General features: G+C 36.7%; 1 long non-coding RNA gene across 2 annotated transcripts; it reads left to right on the forward strand.

Annotated features, from left to right (window-relative positions):
- Nucleotides 1-4,952: 4,952 nt before the first annotated feature.
- On the forward strand, nt 4,953-9,916 carry LOC124175874. 2 transcript variants are annotated; one of them, XR_006869259.1, is made up of 4 exons: nt 4,953-5,333; nt 5,491-5,562; nt 8,080-8,192; nt 9,712-9,916. It is a non-coding gene; the product is annotated as an uncharacterized LOC124175874 (long non-coding RNA). The 2 variants fall into 2 exon arrangements; XR_006869260.1 differs by lacking the exons at nt 8,080-8,192; nt 9,712-9,916 and adding an exon at nt 6,975-7,247.
- The last annotated feature ends 5,791 nt before the right edge of the window (nt 9,917-15,707 follow it).

A 15,707-nucleotide genomic window follows, 5' to 3' on the forward strand; every position in this document is an offset into this window, starting at 1 on the left:
GCAACGGTTGTTCTAACGAAAGTTTTAATGTTTTTAGGTGGACGCCTCACCCTGGGACGTCACAGAGGTCATTAATTATTGATTTTTGATTAGTTCAAGTTTTGAAAATGAGCTCTCACTACGACAGTTCATAAACATCGTACAGTTTCCAAAGCTTTGTACCTTACGCATGGTGGGAGAAATACGGCTATAAAAGCCAAAAAAATTTTATACCAGAACGATAGTCTTGTTCAGATCCTCTGCTGATGAAGAGATCCTCGAAACGAATAATACTACGAGAGAGAATCGAAATGTTCTTGGAAAATATCGAAGATTACAAAAAATTATTCATCAAAAATCGCAGCTCAACTAAGTCATCAAAAAGTAGGGACGCTTGAATTTTAATAAAGAATATGGTCAAAAAGTTCCAAAGCTGTTCAAAAATGAAATTTCATCAAACCGAACAAAATTGGCAAGCTGGATGAATTTTTTCCTAAGAGGAAACTGTCAAACTTCAACTTCTTCGAAAATTATCTAGCAGCGAGTATCAGGATGGTGCAGACTCGATTCGAACGACGGGTAACTGTAGATGTGTATGGTATGTGCAGCGTTTTCATGGTTGCACGGTTGACGAAATTGCTGATGAAGTATCTGGGCGGCCAGTACAACTAAGTAGAAGTTCACGCTGCAACGACTCTTGAATAAGTTTCAGATGATCGAAAAAACTTACCCGTCAAGTTTGTTCTAATTATGTATATGTGAGAATCAATTGTAACAGGTTAGCCTTTAAAAAATTTTGCGAATCGTGGTAATTTTGAAAATACTGTTTTTATTCAAAAGAATTCTACGTATTTTTATTAATATATTATATATATATATATATATATATATATATTATTACTACTATTCTCCAATTTTTAGTTCTTACAGTGATCTGAAACACACACGTAAAACAAATAATGTAATCTTAGAATTTTAATAAAACTAAAATAACATAAATTTTTATAGTATTTTCATTGTAAAATAAAGAGAAATCAAATAATTTTTATGAAAAATTACAAACTCTTGAATTACCTGAAACTGAACATGTAAATTTCATAATGTTAAATTGATAAAATAATAAAAAAATTAGGTTTTGTGTGCATGCAATCGTGTGACTTCACCTCACACTTTCCGGCACCACCAGTACCCGTTTTCCCCTCCTGGTAGAGTTGTGTTATAACACCAGCTTGATAAACGATTATGTCATCTTCGTTGTCGCAGTCTGTAATTACCAGTTGGTTGGCGTGTATGGGAAATTCAAAGGGAAGTTGGATCAGCCATTCTCTAAGTATGTGGATATTGTGTCGAATGCGTACGTATTCCATGTCTGAAAAAAACATTTAACACTCAGCACCTCAGCAGTCTCGATCACCCGCGGGATCACCTCTCACTCAACCTCGTCTCATCCGAAATGTTCTTCTGTCAAGTCCGGATTTGGAGCGGGTGAATATTACCTAGCCGTTAAGGTGTAATAGACTTCTCGCTCGGTCCAAATCCCTTTTCCTGCTCGATGTTTTCAAGATCTACGACTACACATGGCTTTGCGCATCTACAAAGAAGATGGAATTATAGGGTGAAGTTTCTTTACCAGCTCCCTTACGATTGGCAGGTTGACGCCTGTACCTTTGTGGATGTAGAAAAGGATAGGGATGACACTGAATTTTGAAAATTTATGTAGAATAATGATCTGAAGATTTAATAAATAAAGATATTCATGGTAAAATAATATTTTCGGATCACTTCAATTCCCGTATAATATTACAAATTTAAATGCGTGAAGATTGTACAGTGGTTGATTATCAAGATCTTATAAGTATTGATTATAGATAAAAATATTCCTAGTTATTTAACTGATCATCGTTGTATCGAATTGACGCATGATTTTTGTTCAATAAACGCAAAAACCGAGTTGAATAAATTACATTGGAATATAACGACGATGCATTATAATTTTCAAAAATACGCAAATTCGAGATGAGATAAAAATATAGGGAAAACTATAGACGTATAAACGGTGTAAAGTATAGACTTAGTAACAGGTTTTTGACGGTACATATACATGTATCAGCGATCGAATATATCGTCGACCCACATAGAAACTTTTTTATGAATAAATTGGATTTCAGTTTTTTTTTTTTTTTTTATTAAAATAACGCACACAAAGTCAAACCGAATTTTCTCTTACTACGATCTCATCAGGTAATGTCGTTGTCAAGGTTACATCGAGACCATATGTCCAGTGGCGGGATTCCGTAACTCTCTAGCAACGATTATCGCTATCTTTAACGCCTCCCATCGACAATTGTCGCTAGTAGTGATTCTGTACGACGCAGTTAACGATATTTGTCACTAGTTCGAATCGTTAGGTTACGATAATTGTTGCTCGGCTAGCGATGGATATGAAAATCTCGCTAAGGCGTAACGATAATCAGTGACACAGTGGACGATAGTTTGGTGCAACACGTACGTGTCAATGTATTGCGCGCGAATTTTTCTCTACCCTTTAAAATAGTACTTAGATTTAAAAAGGATTGAAAACTTCATCATGCAAGTGAATATGAAGATTCGCTTCAACAAGCAATAATTTTTTTCAGCACAATAATACAATCATTTTAACGTTCTCTATAAAACGGTATTCATTATCCAAGTAATTGTATAAAATTCAAAAACATACTTTCAAGGTTACGTTGACTCAATCCTCAATATCTTTCTAAATATACAAGTCCATTGATAAGATATCCTAATGATTGGTTAAATAATAAATAGTATTTAATCAAATCTCTCGATGGCTTTTTAATATAAAAAATAACAAGTTCATTTTTTATTCGCCGTAGAATGGATTTAATAATAATATTTAATCAACTTTTTGGATGCTGAGAAATAGACTTATGAAGAGGGCTCAGTCAAAGTAACCTAAAAAAATATTTCTGAATTTTATACAATTACTTGGATAGAGTGATTCTAGTCAATAATAGATGACAAACGGAGGACACAAGGCCTTTTCTCTCATCGTCTCATCTATTCAAAATCTTGAACCTTCGCAAGCAGATCGTTCCTTGCGTGTGTGAACCAGCCGTCTATATCGCTCGAGGGGAGGATCGCTGTGTTGGAGGTGTCGAAGCTTTTAACTTCTTCCCCAATCCCGTCGTGCTTTGCATTGTCAAATTTGCACGATAATGTGAGGTTAACCTTCACATTTAACTCCTCGCGCAGTACCAGCCTCAATCGCTCAACGATGACCCGCTGCGCGTCGTCCAGAAAGGCTTCCAAATTCTTATGCCGGAGATTTGTGATAACTCCCGTTCGGATCCGGATTTGCTTCAACTTTTCCGTATTCCCTTTCACCGTATCCATAAGAATTCTAGAAAAATTTCAGAATCATATTAGAAAAATATAAACGGTTGGAAAAGAGGACCGTCGGACTCCCCACCCCCTTCACCAACGGGCCATCAATATACAAACAGTTGTGCAGAGTGGAGGATTATTTTGATTATGAGGAGGATGATGAGGATGAGATGGATAGCGACGCTGATACACTGATTATCGATCATGAACGGTGTATTCACGATAGTGATGGTGATGATGATGACGATTATGATGTAGGTGTTATCAATCGCGAATTTGGCTCGTGAACATCTCCTCGAATCATCATCATCGTCGAGGCGGAGGAGGATGCTCGGAATGGTGGTGATGGTGGCTTGGTGGTAGTGAATGTTCAGGAAGTGGACGGTGAGCTCGAGGAAGGTTTTGTCGACTACGAAGCCACATTAATTTCAGAGCAAATTAATATGCCATTACAGATAATACAATGCAAGCTTTTTCCACTTGTATTTCTAATACATTTCCAATAAATGACATATTTGAAATAGTAGATTTATGATGATTCTCCGTATACTTTTATTTCCTATATTTATTCTTTCGCCTTTCAAACGTTGAGTCTTAAAAAAAATAACTGTGGCGCTTTCAAAAGAATATCGTCGTCTCCAAGACCGATTGAAAATATAACTATCCAAATACCGGTTGAGAATGACGGGGTAATTGAAAATGTGGAATCCGATGTGAAAGAGTTTACTTAGAATAATGCAATTTGTTACATAGCGAGGTAACTGTGTAAAAAGTATCTTTTGCATCATGTGTGTGAAAAGTGCGAACAGATATTGATAATTCAAGACGACGATAGATATAAAGACCATAAACTGTTCACAATTGTGAAACAATATGCGTTTACGAATGGATTATTGCACGCTAGAGAGGACGTGTTTAACATACTTAATGCTTGGGAAAAACAGTACGGAGTAGTGATAAATTCCATGATCCACGTTCGAAACGTAACGAAGCCTTTATCATCAATTACCATTAGACCGGTTTTTTCTGATACCGAATGCTGTACCAAAGAAGCAACGAAATCTTTAAAAAGAAAAAAAAATTTCCTCGGAATAAGATGCCACTGACAGAGTTGATTTGTTAGGAGAAATATAAATAGTAGTGAGAACCACCCTAAAAATTTTAAACTAAAAAGATATCCTGATCAATCTGCTGTACAAAATTAATTTTCCCGGTACAAGTTCAGAAGTTTTACACAGTAAATATATCTAGGATATAAAACTTTCTTATAACGCTTATTTTGACTGCTTGTTAACCAGCTTGGATGTAAGAATTGAAAAAATGTGATTTAGAATAAAACAAATTATTTTGTTATAAAATATTGCTTTAATTTATTATCCAGTCAACACTCTTTCCTAGCCTTCTGCCCCACAGTTTCACCCTAGATTTGAATCACGCGGCGAGTGGTTGTAAAGAAGAATTGGAAGTACTGTACTTGAGTTCCTACTCGACCGTGGCGCTGAACGCTGCATGCGCAAAAATAAATTACGGCTTTGCGGTAGCGTTCCCGCTATCATATCCTCCTTTGTCCTCCTTGGCCCCACGCGTTGAGCTTCTAATCGGCACGGTTAGCAGAGGCTGAAAGACTGTACGTACCCCGTCCAGTGTATGGCAGAGATGGTAGAGATCATTGGTTTCTACTGCGCGCCGCCATCTTCCTCCGAACCACGCAAGTACCATTGAATTTTATACTAACTGGACGCGCACAGGGCGAATGGTGTGGGACAAATTGAAGGCAGCCATTTAAACTTCGACTTTTACAGGCCCAATCAGATTTGGTTTATTTGATCGCAGTTAGCTGCAGTCAGCGTTGCATACATAACGATAAGTGATTTAAGTGATTGTTAACGTGATTGATAAAATTGAAAAATGAGGTGTTGTGAACCCGAGCGTAGGCAAAAAAGTGAAACTGGAATCTCATTTCATAAGTAAGTAATTATCAGTACTCATTATAATTTTTAAATGTATAAATACGAATTACAGAAGCGAAAGATTTGTAGGTTAGAATAGCTCGTGTCAGGAGTATTTTATTCTATTTATTTGGAATAATTTGTTTGTGCTCAGGTTATTTTTAATTTCTTTCAGATTTCTGAATGGGGACTATGATCGAGCAAAGGCATGGTTTGAAGCGATTTCAACATTTTTAGTTTAATTTAGGTAACGAATCAATCTTATTGGAATTATACTATCTGCCGAAAGCGTCAGGGCAATTTTTGATAGGCTTGTTATTAATTCAGATAGACATTCTGAATATCTTCCAGCATATAAGTTTTCTCAGGATCACTTGGAGCACTTGTTGAAACAATTCTCTGATTTCGGCAAACGAAACAAACTTTCGCGGCTGTCGTTATTTTTGAACGTTTAAAAATAACATTTTGTTTCTGTTCTTTTTACACATCACGCAACATAGCTATTTTTGACATCTGGTTCGTAACTCAAATTTCAATTTTATAAAATATTATATTTTGAAATTGTACATTATGTATTTTATGTGACACAATTAAACGTCAAGTGTTTTTCTGATTTATAAGAGTTTAACTGTACTCCGAAAGATATCTGAATGCGCGTTGCAGTTAGTATTGAATTCAGTGGTAGGTACTGGTTATCGTTCATTTCGGGCATACCCAATTTTCCCTTTCACTCACTTTATATAGTATGCAGCCTAACATACTTCCTAACTACGAATAGAAATCAGTAGCCAGAGAAACAGTAAAGTGTGCATATCGTTTTAGTTCCATCGTTGCACTTCCCTGAGATGTACGTCGGTCTGTTGTAAATTCTAGAAGTAATCAGTCAAGATCAACTCTTCTTACACTCGGCATTTTAAGTGCAACCCTGTTCATGTATTATATATTGCATTTCGCAATAAATTTTTTGTCTGTGTTTCAAATGTGACTTGCTGAACACGACGAGAAACAATACGCCCCTAGGACACTGATCCTAGGTTACAACGTATAATGTGAATATAGAAAGTGTATACGACGTATAATGTAATATGTATGATACTGTACTATTACCATTTTATGTAACCTGAATTAGAATGAATAAATTACTGAAGGCTCAGTAGATCTACGTACTTCAATATAATAAGACGTGTTTAAAGTCAGTGAGTTGAAGCGTAAATCCTGATCAGGTACAAAATTTTAAATCGAACGTAGTACAGTAAGAATAAGAATTGACTCACGATTTTTTATCCATTTTTAAACTTCTTTATCGTCTTATATACATACCTCACTAAAAACCTAGCTGGAACATATTTCATTTCACTGACAATTTTCTCCTCACAATCTGTGCAAACGGGCAGATCCCTCCATTCTATAAGATAAACTATTTCCTTTGTTCAGGATCATTTTTAATCACATTCGCCGGTGTTTAAAGAAATAGGTTGAGTTTGCTAGTCCTGCGACGCGTAGGGTACCTTTTGTACCGTAAAAGAAAGACGAGTTTAATTGTTAAGGGATAAATAAAAGGGACGAAAAACAGAAGTTCCAAAATTACATAAAGTCCCCAGTTTCTATTGGTGTTTCCTGTCTTTGTGTATTTATTTCATTTTATCTCGTATATTTTAGAACAACCTAAAATCGTTGCAGCGCCAAGCGCCATCTTTCTCGACTAGGAAGAATTCCCAGGACTACGTGTCATCGCAAGGGAAAACACCCCTGCAAGACGCAAAAAAACATCACTTCTTCTCTAAAGTTCGAACCGAGTAGTCGAAACTTCCTATACAGAGTATTCTGTCTGAACGGTCAAGTCAATTTTTTAGCGTGAAACGTCACATCAAAGCTTTGTTCTTCACTTGTGAATTAAATAAGTTAGAATATTCTCGCATTGTGTGAACTACCTTATAATACTAACTTTCAAAATGTCATAAATTAAATGAAACAATAGTATCTTTAACCCTTTCGCTGAAGTACTGATGCTTGGAAAACTAGCTTCACCTTCAGAATTATCCACCTTACCTTTGCCAGTAGATACCCAAAGCTATTCTTGCACGTAGCAGATCAAGGCACAGGCCAATGTAGGTATTTTCGATTAAATCGAGAAGCCGCAATATAGACTCAATTCCGCGGTCTCCGAGATGAGGTAGAAATACTCTATCCTCTCAACGGAAGGTCGTACTCACCGCTTCCGGACTCAATTCAGCCTGAAGAGCCTTTCTTCAGGTTGGTCGACTCGTAACGGAGGCCCGGGTCCGTCAAATAATTGCAGGGCTCCGATACGTTGTTTCAGTTCCTCTTTATTTGATTCGAGACGACGAGACGTGACAACAAGTCCTCGCAAAGTTATAGAAAACCGGGTGTTGTCCTCACATGGACAAATGAAAGAAATCTTAAAGACAAGGTTAACAATCTTCGAATTACCGGAATATTTTGAGCGCAAAATGAAAGCTACATCGGAAGAGTCATCCATCATAACAGTTACGTTTATTTATTACATTAGGTCAAAATTTAGATGTAAGCGATGGTGTATACAATACCCATTACCACGCCATTCAACATCCCGAAAACATTATTGACAGTGTTTAACCAACAATCATCACATCCCAGTGGGTTGGGGTTATTATGTATTTTATGAACACGCCATGTGCGATAGCTTTGTCTATTACGGAAAAGGACTTTAAGGTACGTACCTTAGAAATGTTCCTAAGTAGTAATGGTTCCATTCGGTATACAGGCAAGGTCCAGTTCCTGTATCACAGCAAGGAAAACGAACCTGCCGATGTCTGAGTACATCGCGGACTTTGGACCGGTGGTTCAACAATTCAGACCCGAGTGTATAACCGTGACGTATGACCAGGTAGTCTGTAATTATGTTAAGAACGTAGTTAATAAACTTGTAACATAAGGAATGCCCATGTGAGCAATGTATAAAGTGAGAGTTGCAATGGTTACATAATAACTGATGCATCTAACAAACCAAATCACCCATCAGATGGCACCCTCATAAATTTTGTATAGAGCTTATGCAGAGCGCGTGAACGGTGTACACGTAAGGATCACTGAAGGCATTAGCCACGTATTTGTTAAGTAGAATGAAAGATCACCAAATAATTATGCCCATTCGAAGAAGGTGCATGTATAGAAGAGAAAGAAGATTATTCATATTCGAAACTTCACTTAAAGAAGCTTTTAAAAAGAAGACGCATCTAGCTGTCGCAAAGACCGACATTTTTTCATGTATAAATTCGAAATTTACTTACGTCGAAAAGCACACGAGGACACAACCCAACTGTATCGCGACACGGCGCCTGGCGTTGGTGAATTATTTTCTGTATTCTACCACTTTTCGCAGTAGCATTTGTATCACGCATTGCTCCACCAGCACCCTATTTGGCTATCGTCAATTGCCCTTCTTTCTCCCGAAAACTATTCTTCAAAACTCCACTGTAGATGCCAAGAAGCAGGATCTCTATAGAACTAAGAAAAAGAGGCAGAACAGACAGAAGGTTTAGATTTGTGTTAGTATTGAATTAATAGAAGAAATTTCATTGGTTCACCCAGAGACGATAATTCAGTTGCCGTCGTCAAAGCAATCGTGCGTAAACAGTGTCCCACGATTTCTAAATGGCGTGCTATTAGAAAAGAGACAACTTTGCAATTTATAACTCATCTAGTTCCCGCCGGGTACGCAGAGCTGCCTATAGAGCCGGAGATAATTCAAATCGGCTAAAAGTAAGCGACAGCTTTCGTTTCAAAAGCTCATCTCGAAGTCAAATCTTCAGCACCACTGATCACCAACAACAGAATGCATAAAACCTTTCGTGGGCTACGAAAAAAATCGGTCAATGAGCTTCCAATATCGCCAAAGTATGGCTTGAATAATTCTTTTAGAAAGGAAAGAAGGAAACTACTACGAGTTTGAGCCGATCATTAAACTCGTTAGCAACTAGTCTGGAGGCGTGCGTCTGACACTTAATCATGATCATCACCGAACAACGAATTATGGTACACGTCTAATAAAAAATTCTTTCGATCGTATCTTAAAAATAAGTCTGTTTTAGCCGATATCAATGCCGTTCTGTTTTATGTCTAACGGACGATACGATGTATGAAAATATAGTAATATTATTGTTGTAGTGTATTTTATTTGATGGATCTCGTAAGGCTTAGCAAACTATTCTATTCGACATAAATCAATTTTTCATCTAGATATTCGATCAATAATTGTGAAATTGACTACTTTCAATAATTATACATAGATGAGAGAATGTCAAGATAATACAAGGGAGTCTCGTGAGTTTTACGGTAACTTAGCTTTCGATCGATATTACGTATATTCTAAACTAAACTCTGTTTTGTTTTACAGTACAACGCAACCAAACAAGATCGAACAAGTGATTTTTTGGATGCGGTGAAAATAGAAATAAAAATGGAAATGGAAATGAAAATGGGCATCTCTGCTCCGTTCTGTTTCTATGTATCGAATGTCTCTACGTTCCACTGGTTCAGTTAGTCTCAATTGTTAGAAACACGTAAGCTTGCACACTAAATCTAATTAAGTATATCAATGGCTGCAGACCATTCCTTAGATTTGAGAAATTAGGGTACAAGAAATTTGGCGTCTGCCGCCATGTGTTTTCCATACCCTTACCTATCTGTACAGATACTAAATAACTTTTTCGGAGAATCACCACCTTTTATAACGTTCATTTACTAGTACCTAAATATTCAACAATAGTAGGTTATTGGAAACTACGGGTTTACGTTCGGGTGTTATTACATCTCGCATCTTCCCGCCGGGTACGCAGAGCTGCCTACAGAGCCGGAGATAATTCAAATCGGCTAAAAGTAAGCGGCAACTTTCGTTTCAACAGCTCATCTCGAAGTCAAATCTTCAGCACCACTGAACAACGGAAACAGAATGCATAAAACCTTTCGTGGGCTATGAAAAAAATTTGACAATGAGCTTCCAATTTCGCCAAAGTATGGTGTGAAAAATTCTTTCACAAAGGAAAGAAGGAAACAGCCATCGAGTTACGGTTCGACTATCAGTTTGAGCCGATGATTAAACTCGTTAGTAACTAGTCTGGAGGCGTGCGTCTGACAACTTAATGATAGTCATCACTGAACAACGAGTTATGGTACGTGGCGGATGTCCGCCCCAGTAAAAATTCACCATCAACGTCCATTTTTACACATGATGTAATGTTCTAATCTTGATTTGAAATATAGTACGTGTGGATTTTCGTAGCCCGAGAAGATATATGAGTGAGAAATTCGTCGGGGAAGGTCAATTCTAACTTCCATTATCTTCGTCAATATTCTATCACAACAAAACAAACATATTGAAAAAAAGGAGAACCTACAGGTAACCTGTAAAATAAAAAAATATATTTAATTTCTTGTTTTCTACTCTTAAATTACAGACACCCATTCTGGAACGATTCAACGCAGTGTGTCGCCATCAAGACCGCAAGGTGTCATGAGTGTTGATTCCTGAAACATGAAAAATAGTTTGAAAAATGTTTGGGATGATTTTAACCCCAGGGATTTTCAATCCACAAAACGGTAACAAATTGCTGCAGAAGTGCTCCCACAAGACGTGGTGTCGATTCGCACAAACCGGAAAAAGGTTTACAGCCGCCGATTAACCTTCGCCACCACGTCTTGCATTAAATCTGCAAGAAATGATTAGTGAATAACTGATTCGATTACCAGATATCAGAAGAAGATATCAGTCACAGAGAACAAATGGCAGAAATTGCACGCTGAGTAGATACAAATAAAAACTGACAAGAAAAAAAAAAATGATGCCACTTCAAAAGTTTAAAATTCAACTTTACTGTGTACTGGACACATTTATTCGGTATATGGGATGGTGAGTGCAAAGTTTAGCTGCCGTAGCTTCTGATTTTGGTATCCTAACAGGACTTTCGTCAGATGAAATTTGTATTCAAGAACTAAAAAAATCCGCAGCTGATCTGACATTAAAATACAAGGATTATTTAAATGCCAGCGAGTTATGTATAGAAATTGGGAGCAACAAATACCAAATAAAATCATTAGTACCTGATTTAAAAAAAAGCAGATTATATTGTACTTTTCAATTGGGATGAAGAATGTGAACTAACGTCCAGTTATCTCTTCGCTTGGTATCGACGCTAACTGCGACCTCTGCCGGCTGTGAAATTTCTCAACAAATTAAAATTGTTGAAACATTATTTACGACCGCAGATTGGTCAAGAAAGTTCGAGTAATCTCGCTTTTCCCTTGACTAAGTGTAAAATTACAAAAAATGTTGTTGTAGACCATACGATTGACTTGGCCTCAGAAAAAGCCAGAAAAGTAAACTTTTAATATATTTTTAAATTTCGGTGGTTCCGTATCAACTTCATGCCTAAATTTTTGAGGATATATCTAACTTAGATTATACTTCAAAGTTATTGTACTTTTTCTCTTTCTAAAAAATAAGTTTTGGGGGGAGTAAAATTGAAATATTCACCTGGGCGGAGCCGTGACCTTAGTCACGACACTGACGACACCGGCCTAATCCAAATTTATTCTATTTATTTATTTTCTAGTGTATTATAACAGAAAAAGAGAGAGATAGAGAGGGAGTTTTGATGTAGTAAGTATTGCCCCATTTATATAAATTTAATCAGCGAAATTGGAATCTAACTGAATTTGTCAAAGTATTTTTTGAGGATATACGTTCAATCACTAAATTTACAATTAACAACGTAACTTACGAGTCGATTGTTCGTTGTAATAAATTTTTCAAGAATTTATTCAAATTGAACAGTTAACCATTTTCATTTTGTTTATTTACTGAATCTGATTTTATCATATAATCTTCCTGAATTAAATAGATAAAGGTCGAACCAGCCTCCGTTATCCCAGCAACCGTATGATCCTGTATGGAATTAGGAAAAGAAGATGCCAAATTACCAACTAGTTCGACGGAAAGGTTTAAATAATAATTGTTCAATTTTCGTCACCAGCCTAATAACAATAAAACACCATTGGTCACGTAAAATGGTGATAAAATTTAGTAAAAGGATTACCGACTCGAAGAAACGTCTTTGATACAAAACCATACGCAGCAGAACAACAATTTGCCTTATCAAATCAAAGCGCTTGTATTTGAATCAAAAAAATATGGTTTCAACCATAATAGCCACATTTGTCGAAGATGAAAAAAAATACTACAACTTGTAATATCAATTCAAAACACCTGTGTTTGAATAAACGAAACATGGTTTCAACCATAATAGCCATATTTGTTTAAGATAAAAAAAATATTTTGTATACTATTATCTTCGTTACCAGCTTCCGACTTAAACCTTTGAAACAGCACATCAAAATAATCAAACCAATCGATGCAGTGGAGGAATTGTACTAGATTACGTTAGGTTAGAAATATTTTATTCAAGTTGTAGAATTTTCTTATTAGGTATACCAACTCGGCTGAGAATTAGACTGTTTTGGGTCGTGCCAAACATCACTTGTCAACGTGATTGAATAATTCTTTTTCTACAAACACTTTCACTTAACTACACGTCTAATAAAAAGTTCTTTCGATCGTATCTTAAAAATAAGTCTGTTTTAGCCGATATCAATGCCGTTCTGTTTTATGTCTAACGGACGATACGATGTATGAAAATATAGTAATATTATTGTTGTAGTGTATTTTATTTGATGGATCTCGTAAGGCTTAGCAAACTATTCTATTCGACATAAATAAATTTTTAGTGTAGATATTCGATCAATAATTGTGAAATTGACTACTTTCAATAATTATACATAGATGAGTGAATGTCAAGATAGTACAAGGGAGTCTCGTGAGTTTTACGGTAACTTAGCTTTCGATCGATATTACGTATATTCTAAACTAAACTCTGTTTTATTTTACAGTACAACGCAACCAAACAAGATCGAACAAGTGATTTTTTGGATGCGGTGAAAATAGAAATAAAAATGGAAATGGAAATGAAAATGGGCATCTCTGCTCCGTTCTGTTTCTACGTATCGAATGTCTCTACGTTCCACTGGTTCAGTTAGTCTCAATTGTTAGAAACACCTAAGCTTGCACACTAAATCTAATTAAGTATATCAATGGCTGCAGAACATCCCGTAGATTTGTGAAATTAGGGTACAAGAAAGTTGGCGTCGATATATGAAAATATAGTAATATTATTGTTGTAGTGTATTTTATTTGATGGATGTCGTAAGGCTTAGCAAACTATTCTTTTCGACATAAATAAATTTTTAGTGTAGATATTCGATCAATAATTGTGAAATTGACTACTTTCAATAATTATATATAGATGAGAGAATGTCAAGATAATACAAGGGAGTCTCGTGAGTTTTACGGTAACTTAGCTTTTGATCGATATTACGTATATTCTAAACTAAACTCTGTTTTGTTTTACTATACAACGCAACCTATCAAGATCGAACAAGTGATTTTTTGGAGGCAGTGAAAATGGAAATAAAAATGGAAATGGCAATGAAAATGGGCATCTCTGCTCCGTTCTGTTTCTATGTATCGAATGTCTCTACGTTCCACTGGTTCAGTTAGTCTCAATTGTTAGAAACACGTAAGCTTACACACTAAACCTAATTAAGTATATCAATGGCTGCAGAACATCCCGTAGATTTGTGAAATTAGGGTACAAGAAAGTTGGCGTCTGCCACCATGTGTTTTCCATACCCTTACCTATCTGTACAGATACTAAATAACTTTTTCGGAGAATCACCACCTTTTATAACGTTCATTTACTAGTGCCTAAATATTCAACAATAGTAGGTTATTGGAAACTACGGGTTTACGTTCGGGTGTTATTACATCTCGCATCTTACGCAAAATTGGTTAGCCTAACGCTCGATCGTTTTTATTCCCACGATAATTCATGATACAAGAGTTGTCGAGAAAACTATCATTTCATATTTTCTGGGTGCTACAGTTGAAGCGGCTACATTTTCAGCAATCGAAGTTGGGGGGTCGATATTTGTCTTTGATGTTAACGTTCGTTCTTATTCTGGGATGTAACACTGGAGTTGCTTGTCGTCGATTCCATGACATGTATTCAGCGCATTGGGCGAAGCTGACGATGTCGTTGGTTGTGCGGACTCTTCGGGATTTTCATGTCTAGCTTTCTTCTACTGACCAAGGTGCAACAGTGGACAGATCGGAGAGAAGCGTCCTTTAACTCGTAAGCCTATGTCGTCGTGCCGACGAAAGATTTGATTCTGAGAAAGATCTGACACACTCCGAGGAATCCCACGCTCCAACTTCTGAAAGGTGATGTCAATTGATGTTCCACGGTTTTCTTCAGGAAACAAGAATTCATTTGCTGCGGCGTTCTGAGCTCATGGATGAATGAATTCCACTTGTTGCTAGATCTCTTAGATTGACGTATGTTGACGTTGAGGATGTTGAAGTTTCAATAGATTTGTAATATTCTCTGCTATGATGATGTGTTGCCGATATAGAGGGCTTAGATGTGAACCTTAGTTTTCAGCAACACGAAGCATCTGGTTGAATGAAACATACCGACGTTTCCGGTACGCGCCCGCAGTTTATCAGGCAAAATTCTCCGGGTATCATGCAAATTTTCACTGGAACAGTTGTACGCAATTCATGACGTGGATTACTTTTCCGTCCTGTGTTGCCATATAATCTGACCCGTTTGTAACAGATGATGTGTAAATTTGTCAAGCTTAACTCGAAAGGTTGTCAGCGAATTCTTCGAAGTTTTTTACTCAGGTTTTCATTTTGGTACTGAAACGTCATGATGTGAAGGAGTCATCCACGTTCCTTGTGAGTTGCTTTCGGCGAGGACAAATTTAATGTTTACCTAGGTGAACATATCTTCAAGTTGGCGATCGAAACAAGTTTCTTGTAAGCAAATGCATTCTTCTCGGACTCTTCGACGATCTTTAACTTCGGATGTTCGGTGCGATTCAGGTTGACACGACGCAGTTATTGCGATTTTGACTTCGCGAATGCAATGGTGACGTCTTTCTGTACCGCAAAGTTATACGTGAAACTCTTCCTTTACCCCACAACTGCATTTGATTTCAGTAGTCCTTGATGTAGGATATCGTACAGAACATCATATCTATCCATGTGCTATATCCGAGAACATAGTTTATTCTTCGTTGTCGATTTAGTTACCGCAGTAGAAGTTGAAAAAAATTTCCGATCGAATTCCATTGTTGTTCAGAACGTAGGTTTAGTTCTGTGTACTTTCTCAAACCGATTTTTACCTATCTCGGCAATTGTATTATCGCAGGTACCATATTCGCTGTCAAATTGTATTCCTCGGCAAGTTTCGACGCAGTCAGATTGTTTTGGAT

The sequence above is a fragment of the Neodiprion fabricii genome, chromosome 2, assembly GCF_021155785.1.
Source record: "Neodiprion fabricii isolate iyNeoFabr1 chromosome 2, iyNeoFabr1.1, whole genome shotgun sequence".
Taxonomy (NCBI): Eukaryota; Metazoa; Arthropoda; class Insecta; order Hymenoptera; family Diprionidae; genus Neodiprion; species Neodiprion fabricii.